We start from the raw sequence: 15,597 nt of genomic DNA, 5'->3' as shown, positions 1-15,597 counted from the left end.
CCTGGGACCTTGGAATAGAAGGGAAGACAGTGCTATATAGTAGCCAAGAATAGAAGCTTCCAGTGCTGTAGCAGGATTGTAGTCCAATTGCGCAAACCACCAGTAAATTGTATGGAGCATTAACGCCCAGTAGTATAATTTGAAGTTTGGAAGGGCAATTCCCCCCCCCTGTCCATAGGAAGCTGTAAGTTTTCCAAGGCTATACGAGGGGTCAATGATTCCCATAAAGAAGTCTGGATATTTATACAGGTCTTTAAAGAGACTCCGTAACAAAAATTTCATCCTGTTTTTTATCATCCTACAAGTTCCAAAAGCTATTCTAATGTGTTCTGGCTTACTGCAGCACTTTCTGCTATCACAGTCTCTGTAATAAATCAATGTATCTTTCCCTTGTCAGACTTGTCAGCCTGTGTCTGGAAGGCTGCCAAGTTCTTCAGTGTTGTGGTTCTGCTATGAAGGGGGACTTCCAGGCCCCTCTCTGCACACTGCCTGTGTATTATTTAGATTAGAGCAGATTCTCTCTTCTCTCTTATCTTTTACAAGCTGGATAAATCGTCCTCTGAGCTGGCTGGGCTTTCACATACTGAAGAATTACAGACAAGGGCAAAGCTGTTTGCAGGAGAAAAAAGAGCAGCCTGAAACTTCCGTGCATGAGAACTGCAGGGAGAAAGAAACACACAAATGATCTCTTGAGATTCAAAAGGAAAGCTGTATACAGCCTGCTTGTGTATGGTTGTATTTTCTATGTGTGGACATACTGTACATCAACCTACTTCCTGTTTTGGTGGCCATTTTGTTTGTTTATAAACAAACTTTTTAAAACTGTTTTTAACCACTTTTAATGCGGCGAGGAGCGGCGAAATTGTGACAGAGGGGAATAGGAGATGTCCCCTAACGCACTGGTATGTTTACTTTTGTGCGATTTTAACAATACAGATTCTCTTTAAAGACCAATTTCAGGCACAGTTTTTCATATAGATTTTATGTAACATAAAAATGGTTTTAAAATGTGTACTTTTGAAAAACAAAAAGTAAAAATGCTTGTAACACCAATTTATTAATTCCTCATCCTCCTATTCCGTCTGAGACCACATCTCCCTACTAGATACTGCCAATTGTACTAAGGTATCAGTAGGTAGAGTGGCGTGGCCGGCGTTGGCTCTAGACTTTTTGCTGCCTGAGGCAAACTTGTGAGAATGCGCCCCCCCCCCCCCCCCCCTCCATACCGATTTAGAATGATCACACAGTACCCGACAATTTGCCCTGCTTCATGTAATGTTCCCACATGACATGCTGCAGCTCACTGTCTGCCTGTGAGACAGTGAAAAAACTGGTCAACCTCAGCCACTCCATTCATCCTCAGTCAGGACAGCAGTGCCACCTCCTTCCTTCTGCTGTGCAAGTTAAATGAAACACTGCTGCTCTCCTGCTTCCCCCCTCCTCACTCACTGTCAGACTCCGCACAGAGCACAACAAGCTGCTTTTCCCCAATGATGACCTCTTCATCTTGCTCTCCTCTCACTTCTCCTCCTACTCTGACTGCATGCGTGTAAACACACAGTACAAACATGCTGCCCCTGCAATCTCTGCGCCTGATGCAAATGTTTCACCTTGCTTTGTGAGAGAATCAGCCCTGGGCATGGCTTCAGCTGACGCAGCAATCAGTATCCCCCATCATAAGGGAGTTTTTCCGACTGATGAAAAGTGAGTAAGCAGGGTTTAAAATGCATCTGTCAAGTTATGCTAAATATGGGGAAAACATGTAATAGACCACTATGTATGACAGCACATTGCCACACAATTCTATGTGTTGCGGCACCAACCTTCATATGTGCTTGGCTTGCCATACAGTATGAACAAGCCCTAACATTTGCTACTAACTCATATAACCTGGTTATTAAGGGAAAGGCTGTTACACAGTTACATGGGGGTTGATGCAAAAAGCTGCGGTAATATTGCGCACAGCAATATTATCATTACTACCGGCAGCAGGTTATGCTGTTATCATGGCCATTGGTACTCGAGTAACGCGAGCATTGCTATGGTAATGGCACTACTAACATGCATTACTGTAGCAACACTCACAGTAAGGGAGTACCATGGGTTGCACTAATGGCATTACTCACGGTAACATAGTGCCAGTAATATTGCCTTGCACTGTCGGTGCACAGATTTGTGCAGCAACCTCGTAGTTACTGTATTTTTCTGACCATAAAACACATTTTGTCTCCACCAATGGTCTGAATACTTACGAATGCCCACCGATACGAATGGCCATGACCAACCATGATGTTGTAGACTCCCTGTACTGTCATGTGTCCTCCTCTGTCCCTCATGTCCTCCTCCTCTCCTGTGCTTCCCTCTTGCAGAGTTAATAGCAGCAGAAGGTGCTCATGGATCAGGTGAGACATGCACTTGGCTTCTGCTGCTATTAACTCTGCACATGGGCAGCACAGAAGGGGAGGAGGACATGGGGACAAGGGAGGACACAGGGGGGCTCAAAGGGGCATGGAGAAGGACACAAAGGGGACGATGGAGGACACCAAAAAGCACACAAGGGGACAATAAAGGACATAGGGGAACACAAAAGGGCACAGAGCAGGACATAATGGGGGCAATAAAAGACACAGGGGGACACAAAATGGCATGGAAGAGGACACACGGCAGACAATAGAAGACACTGAAGGACATAAAGGGGCATAAAAGAGGAGACAAGGGTAGAAATCGTACAACTAGTATTGTAACAGGGGCGCCAACAAATACAAAATTTATTAAAAATTATGAAAAAGAGGCAGTGGTAAACTTACTTCCTTGTTGATGGCCCAAATCAATCAGTTTCAAAAAAGAATTTTAATTTACTAATTTGCAAAAACTCCAACATGCAATGCCTTTTGCAAATTAGTAAATGAAAAGTATATTTTTAAAGAAAGACCGAAGCTTCTTTAAAAATCAGTTTTCACCTCTTATTGATGTTGAGGATCTATGCCAGATCTAAAACGCTGCTATCCTGCGGCCGAACGAGGGTTTTATCAACCTCAAATACCCAGGGCAAAAGCAGGGGAGCATTTTTATGGTAGAGGCAGAGCTTTTTGCAGTAGCTCTTCCTTTCCTCGCATCAATCCCCACTGATCGCCGCCTCTCCCCGCCCCTCTCAGTCTTCCTTCACTGAGAGGGTCGGGGGAGAGGCGGAGATCCGCGGTGGATTGACGCAAATGGAGGCAGAGCTACAGCGGTAAGCTCTGCCTCCATGGGCAGAAAAATCCACGACCAAGAAAGTCGTGGATTTTTGCCCTAGGATTTGAGGGTGATAAAACCCTCGTTCGGCCGCGGCCCGCGGGATAGCGGCATTTTAGGTCTGGCATAGATCCTTAACAACACCAATAAGAGGTAAAAACTGATTTTTAAAGAGGCTTCAGAGTCTCTTTAAATTGAATTGGATCATCAACGAGGAGGTAAGTTTACCACTACCTCTTTTTCATCATGTTTAATAAATTTTGTATTTGTTGGCAGCACTCTTACCATACTAATTGTACATTTGGTTGTCCACCTTCGGTTGACAGATGCTACCCTTTCTGACGGGGTGACTTCCTAATACCCGAGTGGGGTTGGGTTCATTCTCCCCACCTGCCTTTACAGTGGTTACCTTGGAGGTAATCCTGATTTGTGAGTATATTCTCATTCGAAACTTCATATACCTTTTGGTACACCAACATACTACACTATATTGGGCTCTCAGTTATCTTCTTCTTTTGTTTTACAAGGGGGACAATGGAGAACACAGTACTACAGAAAGAGGCAAGGAGTAGGAAACAAAGGGGCAATACAGGATACAAGAGGACAAAGGAAAACCCAAAGGGGCATGGAGGAGGACACAAGGGATACAAACAAGGACACGGGGATACAGCACTACAAAAAAGGGGCATGAAGGAAGACATAAGAGGGACAGAGGAAGACACAAGGGGAACAGAGGCAGACACAAGGGGACACAGCAAGACACAAAGGGGTCTAGGAAGGATACAGGGGGACACAAGGGAGGCAGAAGAGGTGCAAGGGGGACACAAGAGGCACAGGGGGACAACATCCACAAGAACGCACTAGGTATAGTGTATTTTTTCCCCTGTTTTTTGTCATCTAAACCTAGGTGGGCTTATGGTCTGAATGAAACAGTAGTTAGGTTGAAAAAAGACATTCCACCATCAAGTTAAACAAGAAAGTATGGTACTAGCATAACATTAACACTAGCCTGCACTCTTACATATGCCAGTTGATTCAGAGGAAGGCAAAAAACGTCAGGTTGTCACCTGGGTATGCTTCACTGTCTGGTGCACAAAGACGTTTTTCGGGGCGCCTCATGACTGAATGGCTGCTGCTGGGAGTTCTCCTCCAGGCATGATTGGGGGGAATCAATACCTAGATTAAATGCAATGTTTTTCAACATCATTTTATGTATACTCCGGCCACCCTGCAGTCTGAAGTATGTTGAGCCGGCCCTTGACCAAAAAAGTTTGGGGACCCCTGCTCTAGTACATGGAAAGGTGATGTAGCCCCACCCTACATCACTTTAAAAGGCTGCTAACATGTTAGGTAGGTGGGTGGTATAGGAGCTATGTGGGTCATGTTCATGCCGCTTTTTTACCTACATGATAATAGTCACCCTTTGCTTTAGTTCAGAGCTGGTCATAATGGTGAGTAAAAGTGTGGCTGCCCTCCTGAACGAGGAAGTAAAGGAGAATAATACAAAGTGCTATCAGTATAGTCTTACCCATAGCAGACATTGGGAATGATGCACTACACTGAGGTAAAGTTACATGTGCATGGAGAGCATGGCAATTTTACCATTTTAAACACTGGAGGTAGCAGTAGAGTGTTGTACCACATTGCAGTTTTAGAGGTGTGGTTGTTACAGCAGTAATACGCACCTTTGCTATGGTAACACACGTATTTGCACTGCAGGTTACCTCTGTAATGTCCTCAGTGGTAAAGGGTTAATGTGTAGTGTTTTTAACGGTAGAATTTCCATGCACTCCCGACACACGACAACTTTACCTCAGTGTAGCGCATCAGGTCCACTGAGATTTATATACCAGCCACCGGTAAAAATGCATATGGCAATGCAATGGGTATTTAACTTTGCATATTATTTCAGATCAGATAACCATGCTGCAGTCCCGCTAAGGAGTTTATTCCTAAACACGTGGTCATGTGATCGACTGTTGACATGACTTTGGGCTAAACAGGAATCTATAGTGGGATTCCTCCTGTGTCATCTATTCCTGCCATCAAATACTGCTATCTAGTGGGGAAAACTGCCTACAAATGTGCTTTTTAAAAGTGTACCTGAACCTGAGAATAAAATATACATACCTGGGGCTACCTCCATCCCCCTCCGGCATGATCCCTCCCACACCATCCTCTTCTGACTCCCAGTTTGAAATTCCTCCAGTCGGCACAGGTGTAGTCCAGCTGGCTTCCCTGTCTCGCTCTCGTCACGGGAGCAGTCTGCGTCTGCGCAGTAGCACCGCGCAGGTGTAGAATATTCCTGGCGTCATGAACGTAGAGAGGGCGTGTGCATGGCCAGGCAGCACATGGGCAGTTGGCCCTGGACTGAAGGATTTTCCCGGGGCCAATTGCGGGTGAACGGAGAGTCAGAAGAGGACTTTGTAAGAGCGATCAGGCCAGAAGGTGCTGGAAGAAGTGCCAGGTGTGTATATTTTTTTTTGCTGTGGCCCCATCTCAGGTTCCCTTTAATGTACAAGTTCAAGTACTGTATATTAGGTCTAATAACTATTAAAATACCTCACTTGTCTGTGTGAAATCTCGGACAATTGTTCATTTTGGTGTCGCATTTTGATTTTCCGCACTCGATTTTTCATTTTTCATGCAATTTTGTAATTGTGCTAAACAACAATAAAAATTAGCAATGTATGCAGTAAACAGAGAAAATAGCAAAAAGTTGTCTGCTTGCGTTTCCTTTTTCGTGTTTCTCGCCCATAGAAAGAAAATTGAATGGAAAAAATCCCTAATGGTGAGTGGCCCTGTCACAACCTCACGTGGGACATCTTCTGTCAGGTGCAGCTGAGCTGCAGCCAGACACCTTTGCCTGTTATACCTGGCCTCATGCCCGCCTTGACCACAGGAACTGCTATCCTGCACCACACCTTCAACACAGTATGTCACTTGTTCCCACTAACATTGGATTATGCCAAATTATTGACATGACATTTTTAATTTAAAAATGAGTAAAAATGTAAAACTTTAACCACTTGACCACTGAGGGGTATTACCCCTTTAGGACCAGAGCAATTTTCACCTGTCAGTGCTCCTCCCATTCTTTCGCTATAAATAACTTAATCACTACTAATCACAACAAAATGATCTATATCATTAGGCTTTCTTTGGGTGGTATATTTTGCTAAGAATTATTTTATTCTAAATGCATTTTAAGGGGAATAATAAGAAAACAATGGAAAAAAATCATTATTTCTCAGTTTTCAGCAATAAAATGTTCTACTGTGGATAAAACCCAAACAATTTATTTAGCCATTTGTCCCGGTTATTGCAACATTTAAAATATTTCCCTAATACAATGTATGGCGCCAATATTATATATTATATTTTTGAAGACGTGTAGTCAAGTGAAGTTTTCCCAGGCCGTGATTATACTGCACATGGTGCAGTAAGTAGTTAATATACAATTCCTGATATTTCAGACCTCTCATACAGTGGATACAATTACTATGATACAGCAAAAAAACTGGCAGTGCTCCCAATCAGCAAGTCTGCAACTGACATGAAACCAACAGAAGCGTGCACTGCCCCACAGGGACTTAAATACACACCTTGAATACAAATCGGATGCACTGAAATCTAATCTAAATAAATTGAATGCACATGAATGCAGCTAGCCACAAGTAAACTTACATTTTTGTACAACAGGAAGAAAATAGCAGTACTTCCAAATGCAGGCTGCACCCGAATTGACCAGCTTCATAGATATGCAGAGCCTAAAGCACGGGCAGATTACACAACTTGCATTCAAAACAGATGCAGCAAATGGAGGATGTTAGCTTCCAAAAACAGTTTGCGGGCAGATTGTTTAGTACTAGACTCTTCCATGACGTTGACATGTCCTTACGGAAGAGACGTAACCACTAACTAACAATTAAAACATAGTGTAAACCTGGGGCTACTAGCCATAAATGGTCTACACATTTTCTAAAGAACAGCAAAAAAATTGGCCGCGCTCCTAATCAGGCTGCAACTGAAATGAAACCAACGGAGGCATGCAGCTCCCCCCAGGGACTTAAAGGGAACCTTTAAGAGAGGGATATGGATGTTTCCTTTTAAACAATACCAGTTGCTTGTCGGTCCTGCTGATCTCTTTGGCTGCAGTAGTGGCTGAATCACACACCTGAAACAAGCATGCAGCTAATCCAGTCTGCCTGCTTGTTGAGGGGATGTGGCTAAAAGTATTAGAGACACAGGATCAACAGGAGAGTCAGGCAACTGGTATTATTTTAAAAGGAGAAATCAATATCTTTCTCAGTTTAGGTTCCCTTTAAATACACACCTTGAATACAAATCAGATGCAAACTATGCACTAAACCCTAATCTAGATAAATTGAATGCAAACTGATTCACATTGATGCAGCTAGCAACAAGTATACTTACATTTCTGTACAACAGGAGGAAATTGGCAGCGCTTCCAAATGCAGGCTGCACCTGAATTGGCCAGTTGCATAGATGTGCAGAACTCAAAATACGGGCAGATAACACAACTTGCATTCAAAACAGCATACTATGTTGTACACCACTAACACTAGTTGACATGTTTAAAATTTCACGTTTTAACAGTTTTTAAATATGTAATACATTCATTTGGAAGGACACATATTACAGGCCTCACTGAGGACTGGCGCTCTTTACCATCAGACAGGAAGGATGGTGTGGCTGTAGACAGGGCCAGTTCTAGAGTTTTTGATGCCTGAGGCAAACTTGTGAGGATGCACCCCCCCCCCCCCCAGTTGTCCCAGTATAGGTAGCTAGTATAGTTTCCCCCAGTGTAGGTAGTATAGTTGCCCCAGTATAGGTAGCTAGTATAGTTATCCCAGTATAGGTAGTAAAGTTGTCCCCAGTATAGGTAGTATAGATACCCCAGTATAGGTAGTATAGGTACCCCATTATAGGTAGTATAGTTGCCCCAGTTGCTGCCCCTTCCTCCCTTCTTGGCCCCCCATGGTCGCTGCTCCTGTTACCTTCTGAGCTGGCAGCCGCTTCCTCTATGAAAGTCCCCGGCTGGCCCTCTCTCCTCCGTCTTAGACCTCGGTGACAGCAGCACAACCCGCAGCTGCTGTAAAGAGGAAGGAAGTAGGACAGCAGTTCCCCTGGTAATGGTGATATACAGGAGGTACTTACTTCCTGTATATCGCCACTACAGGGAGCTGCTGTCCTGCTTCCTTCCTCTTCACAGCAGCTGCGGGTCGCGCTCCAGTGACTGAGGTCTATGATGGTGAGAGGGGAGTGGCTGCCAGCTCAGAAGGTAACAGGAGGGGGGGCAGCCGGGATGCCGCTGCAGGGTAGTGTTGCTTGTGAATTTTCACCCAAGTAATTTTCGCATCGAAAATCCCGTGTTCGATTTCGGCGAATTTTTGTGAAAATCTTCAGAAATATTCACGTTTTCAACCAGCATCGAAGATCGCTGTATGCGTATGCTTATGCCCTTATGCGGAAAAATGTCCGCAATAATCCGCAAGAAACTTCACTGTATGCAGACGCTTATGTCCTTATGAGGAAAAATGTCCGCAATAATCTGCAAGAAACTTCGCAGTATGCGTACGCTTATGCCCTTATGCGGAATACTGTCCACAATAATCCGCTAATGCATGCGTGGCAAACCTTCGCATAGCGGTACTACGACTACGCGGAAATACGTACTCCATGAACAACGAATTTAACACGAAAATAACGGGCATTATGCGAAAATTAACGTCAAAATACTCGATCGAAAATTCAGATGTTGAAACAAAATGAAGCAAAAGTTCGGCGCAAATGCGGCGAAACAAATTTTTGCATTTTTGCTCATCACTACTCCAGGGCCCATGTCGCCTATTGAACCTGTTTCACTTGGTGTCATGGGCCGTCCACCCCTGGCTGTAGAATAAAGTCATTGACAACGTGGCATGTGCAGTTGAAATATCTGAAATGTGGAAGTTTTAGGTCACAAAAAATTTCAAAAATGTAATAGATACATTTGAAATGATACACATTGCTGGTGATAAATGAAGAAAACTCTGTGCATGCAACCCATTCATAACAAAATTTCATATAGTGACAATTCATTTACTAAAGTGCTATTGAGGGTGGGCCATACTCATGTACTGGATTTACAGTAAGGTATATGTTTACGTGACCCGGTAAGTAGCTAGGGGAAGAGAGCGGCCAGGCTATGGTAAATCAAGCCAAAAAGGACAGCAGGAGGGTCACGGTAGACAGGGTCATTTCAAATGCTTATATCACACATTGGGATACCAAGCATCCATTTCCTCAGTACTCTCTTAGTAAAGTCTGCCAATCCAGAAACCATAGGCAGTAAGTGAATGGTGATAATCCGTAATCCATTTGTTATGTTTTGTTCGTGTTTTGTTGGAAATTTGTTTGTTTTCAGACTATAAGATGCACTGGTCTATAAGACGCACCTAGGTTTAGAGGGCAAAAACCAGGGAAAAGAAAATACTAAGCCTGGTGCATCCATGGTCCAGGAGCATTTTGTGTCCTCCTGTGTCCCTCTTTGTCCCCCATGTGTTCTCCTGTCTGCATCCCCTTCTGTGTCCTCCTTTGTTCCCCTGTATGTTCCCCTTTGCCCCCCTGTGTCCTCCTTTTCTCCCCCCATGTGTCATCTTCTGTCCCCCTGTGTCCTCCTTGGTCTCCCTGTGTGTCCTCCTTCATCCCCTTCGGTCCCCCTGTGTTTTCCCAAGTCCACTTCTGTCCCCCTGTGTCCTCCTTTGTCCCTTTCTGTCCCCCTTTGTCTTCGCCTATCACCTTCTGTCCCCCTCGGCCCTCCTGTGCCCCCCTCCCCCTGTCTTCCTGTGTCTCCACTTAGTGACTGCTTCTGCTGATCATGTCATCAGAGAAGCATCACTAGGGTGAGCAGGAGATGAGAGGTGTGTGTCAAAACGGGGATTAGGTGAGCCACGCTGCCGCTAATTTTATTTATATACGGGGAGCAGAGGAGACATGCAGGGGTGGGGGCGGAGGACAAAGGGGAAACAGGGAATCCCCGACGTCACAGCAGTTCGTATCGGTGGGTGATAATAAGTAAGGGACTGCCTGTATTCGGCATATAGGACGCAGGGACTTTTTCTCCCCATTTTTGGGGTGTATCTTATATGTCAAAAAATACGGTATTCATTTTTTTTCACATCACTGCTCATTCCACTACTTAGCTGACTATAATATGTAATATAGTCCTGCCTTTCAATCCTGTCTTTGACAGCTCTCACTTTCCAATTCCTGGGCAGGCCCACTGTTTAATTACACCGCTGCTAAGTTCATGTACATGGCCACGCCCATTTTTTGGCCTGGTTTTTGGTCTGGATCTTCCAGGATTTTAGCAACACCCCTGGGTATGACAGTTTTCTAGTGGGAGTTTCATACCACTTCCAAGGAACACTATCAAAGTTCTTTAATTTCTAGCAGCAGCATAAATTAATGTGGCAACAAGAGTAACAACTGACATAGCATGTATTTTTGCTGTCCTCTCGCTCCTTATCTGCTCAGCCAATAAATCTCCCTCCTCTTATCTGGTTTGCCATGAGCTTGCTTGCCGCACTCACTCCTTATCTGCCCGGCCAATAAATCTCCCTCCTCTTATCTGGTTTGCCATGAGCTTGCTTGCCAGAGCCGTTCCTCTCCATCCTGCAATTGACTTCCGTGTGAGCGAGAAGCTGCCGCATCATTGGTTGTTATGCAACAGCAAACATTTATTGGCTGAGCGGATAAGGAGAGAGAGCGGTTGTCTCTTGCTCCTCATAGCACTTTACTTCAGCGGGTCACGGGCTGCATAATGCGCTGTGGTGTTGGGGAGCCTCACAGTAGGAGATTTGACTGCTGCACTCACCTCGCATAATGAGCTGGTCCACATATCTTTGCTGTCAGTTTGTTAAGGGAACGCCGTCCATAAAGGTACATGACATAAAAATGACACTGCACAGCAAAAATACATGCTATGTCAGTTCTTACTCTTGTTGCCACTTTAATTTATGCTGCTACCAGAAATTGAAGAACTTTGATTGTGTTCCTTTAAATCAATCATGAGGATGCCAATGAGCTAGTGTACAATAAAACACCTCCTGCATGAATGTATACACATTTTATACATATTTTTCTGTGACTGTGAAATTGCTGGAATTTGTACCCATGAAACATGTCCCCTCTGCTTGTGGGAGGCTTCCAATGCATTTTGGGGACAATACCGTGCTTAGAAATGAATTAGTAGGTAAAAACAGAATCATGAACTTGAAAACTCACAGACTCAAATGCAATTAAATGATCGACATTGCTTCAAAGTATACTTACCGTATATACTCGCATGTAAGCCGCCCCGCATATAAGCTGAGGTGCACAATTTTCCCTCAGAAACCAGGACAAAGTGAATGACTTGTGTATAAGCTGCCTCCCCAGTACAGCCCACATCACAGTAGCCAGATGTGCCCCCAGTAAAAGTCAGCCCCCTCCCCATAGCCAGATGTCCCCCAAGGATGATACAGCTGTGTCTTAAGATGCCATAGATATGAGAGACAGTGAAAGCCACACAGGAAGAATCCCCGATCATTGCACCGCTGACACTGGCATGTTACACTCCACAAGGCAGGGGACACAGGTAGTCTTGAGCAGCATACTCTGCACACCATGTTGCAGTGAATGGGGGGCATGGACATGGCAGGGAGCCAGCTGGCAGGAGCAGGATCACTAGTGCACAATCCTTTTGCTCCTCTGCCAGTAACAAAGCCTGCTCCATCATCTGTTCTGCTCCACTGACTCTCATATAAGCCGAGGGGGTAACGTTTCAGCACATTTTTTGTGTGCTAAAAATTAGGCTTATACATGAGTATATAAGGTACATTTTTCAAAATGTGATGGAATGAAAATGACACATGTCGCTAGTCTGGTTAGGGATTTGTTTTACAGAGAATTTATGACAGACATTGTCATGAACTGGTGGAACTGGAACTGCATACCTTTCATTTGTATACATAGGATGCAAATCACTGAAAGGTCAACTAAACATACGTCAATGGTAAAAATGTTTCATCCCCTATACTTTCCTATGAGCTGTTTGGGTATTCTGTTTCAGGAAGGAAATACTATACTTGGAATAACTTTTTTAAAGGGTGAATTTGTGGTTCCGTTAGTGCCTCAACAAAATTCCTAGTGGTTTCGGTTCTCCATGACTTAACCCTTAGACCAGGGCAGGGCAGTTTCTAGGCTTAACAGCTCTCAGGGTGGGAATTTTAATCTTCACCCCAACTCTTCACCCCCCCCCCCATCCCGATGACTTAGGCACACTGTTGTAATGTGGTCGTCAGGTCCTGCTTCTCAGTATTGGGTAGCCATCAGTAGTTCGTAGCCGGTTGTATCCCCTAATATAGGTGGCTGGAAGAGTCCCCAGTAGTAATACCTAGAGAGCCCCCCCCCCAATATACAGTAGGTAGCCAGAGTTGGCATCCCCAGTCTTAGGTCGACAGAGAGAATACCCCCAGTATATGGTAGTCAGCGAGCCCCCCAGTGTAGGCAGCAAGAGAGCCCCCCAATGTAAGTAGCCAGAAAACCACCCAGTATAGGTAGCCATAGGTAGCCAGCCCCCCCCCCCCCAGTATTGAGAGCCAGAGAGCTCCTCGGTGTAGGTAGCCTCAGAGCCTCCCCCAGTATATGTGGCCAGAGAGAGTGGAAGTAACACACTTCTCCGGGATCCACAAGTAGGCCATTTTCCTAGGTACCTCTTCCCATTGGTAACTGCCTTGCCTGTGATCACGTAGGTATCATGATCACAGATAGAGGTGTTAGAGACCAGACAGCTAAGAGAAAGAAGATGGCTGCCTGTGGATGCTGGACAGGTGAGTTAACTTCAGCCCTCTGCTGTGCACTCTGCATGGGCCGTGCTCCCCCTTCCACCACTGCACCCTGAATGGAGATCCTGGGAGACCAGGTGTTGTTTCTGCTCACTTTGGATCACACAACAAACATTCTGCAGTAATGCTCCTTGCCAGTAGTAAATGCAATACAGCACATTTAAGATTGTAAATCAGGAAGAGCAAAGTTTTTACGATGGGCTAAAATTTACTAAATCATTTATAAATAAATACTGTAAATTATAAGCAATTATAATCAAGCTACATACAGTAAAGTTCCTCTTTAACTGGGTGGTCTGTAATATTTAAGGATAGTCAAAACTGCTAGCCTCAGATGGGTGCATTTTGGATTACATGGCTCTGTAAAATAGGCTATAGTGTACGCTAAAAAAGTAGATCTATCAGTTCTATGCCTGACTTTTCAGCGATATTAAGAAAATGATTTGTATATTCACATATTGATCTAAAATTTTGCACTCTGGGGGTAGCTACTTGCTCATGCAAAACTCAATATTTGCAAACAACCTTGGTATTAGAAAGCCATATTGTAATTATAGTACTTCCAATGAATGTTTAATGAGTACCCGAGGCATTTTTTTAAGAGCCTATAGGATACAGAGGCATGTTCTCTACAAAATGACATACCTCTGTATCCTTCTGGTGCCCCTACCTGTCCCCCTGGGCTCTGCTGTCCCCCTCAAAGCTGGCGACAGGCTAGTGACAATCTAATAGTCGCTAGGCTCCTGTTTACCTGCCAGCTGCCAATTAAACTGCTCCCCCCGCATCCCCCGCATTGCCTCCCATGTATCGCTCCCCCACCTTCATCAACTTGCTCCCCGCCTCTGTTGCCCCACTCCCCCGCATCCTCCGATAGGCAGCTAAGCCGTGACTCCAGAAGTACTTCCGGGTCGTGACCATCTTGGATTTCCTCCGCTGGAGGTTTCACCGGCTGAGGAGAAGGAACAGGACAACAGAGAGCGGTGTGGAACAGTGCAGATCGGTCCAGGAGGCGGCGAGGGGCAGGTAGTATGTTTTTTTTCTCTTCTTTTTACAGCTGCCTCAGGTTCTCTGTAACTAGGGAACTGTGACAGGGTGAACTGGTCTAGTACAAAAATACAACAGTTTTTGTTTTTAGTTTTCAAACAATGTGTAATGCTGGCTGTGATGCAGGCTATGAAGTGTACACTGAATATACGATAATCGAGGTCAGATCGTCAACTGAGGTCATATACGTGAAGTCAGAGATATGCGGTACACAGGGACTGAGGCAGAGCAAGGTCAATAACAGGCTAGGATCATACACTGGTAATCAGATGGCTAAGGTACAGTAGCCTAAGACAGGTGCAAAAAAGTTATACAGGCCAAAGTCATACACATAGGTCAGATGGCTGAGGTACAGTTAAGGATTAATGTCTGTTCCTTGTATGAAGTCGCACTCACTGGTCAATCATCCACAATGGATGAAAAGGGGTGCAGACCAAATATCCCGGACACCACAGGACATACAAACTGTACAAAGAATGTATAGGTCCGCACCACCTTCACAAGCAAATCTACATCTATTTATTGAATAAAAAAACATACAAAGTTAAAAAGAACTGTTAGGCAAGACAGTCCACTGTTTCGGGCCTCTGCCCATCTTCATGTTGCCTAGTTCTGAAGTCACATACAAACATGCACATATATATATATATATATATATATATATATATATATATATATATATATATACATGCAGGGGCGGACTGACCATTAGGGCACTCGGGCACGGACCGAGGGCCCGTGGTCAGGGGGGCCCGCCAGAGAGCCCTGAGCACGAGGGGAGACAGCCAGCAAAGGAGGGCGATTGGCATAGCAGCGGAGAAAGGGGGAAGTTCCCCCCCCCCTTCCCTCACCTTGGGCCCCCCCTTCCTGGCTCTCCCCTCCAGAATCAGTAAAGTGTCTGCGCAGCGGCTAACAGCGGGCGGAGACTTACCGCTGTTCAGCCATCGGAGGGAGCGCTGATCTGTGTGCTACTAGTCTGGGCTTCTCAAGCCCAGACTAGTGGCACATAGATCAGCGCTCCCTCCGGTGGCTGTACAGCGGTCTCTGCCCGCTGTCAGCCGCTACCCGCTGCGCCGACACTTTACAGATTCTGGAGGGGAGAGCCAGGAAGGGGGGCCCCAAGGTGAGGGAAGGGGGGGGGACTTCCCCCCTTCTCCGCTGCTATGCTAATCGCCCTCCTTCACTGGCTGTCTCCCCTCCTGGAGACACTACAAGCCTGGATACATATACTGAGGGCACCTATAGACCTGGCTATACTGGGGAGACCTATACACCTGGCTGCATTTACTGGGGGCACTTATACACCTGGCTGCATATACTGGGAACACCTATACACTTGGCTGCATATACTGGGGAGACCTCTACACCTGGCTGCATATACTGGGGGCACTTATACACCTGACTACATATACTGGGGGCACCTGTA

This window comes from Hyperolius riggenbachi, chromosome 10, assembly GCF_040937935.1.
Source record: "Hyperolius riggenbachi isolate aHypRig1 chromosome 10, aHypRig1.pri, whole genome shotgun sequence".
NCBI lineage: Eukaryota > Metazoa > Chordata > Amphibia > Anura > Hyperoliidae > Hyperolius > Hyperolius riggenbachi.
Note: the sequence above shows the minus strand (reverse complement) of the source record.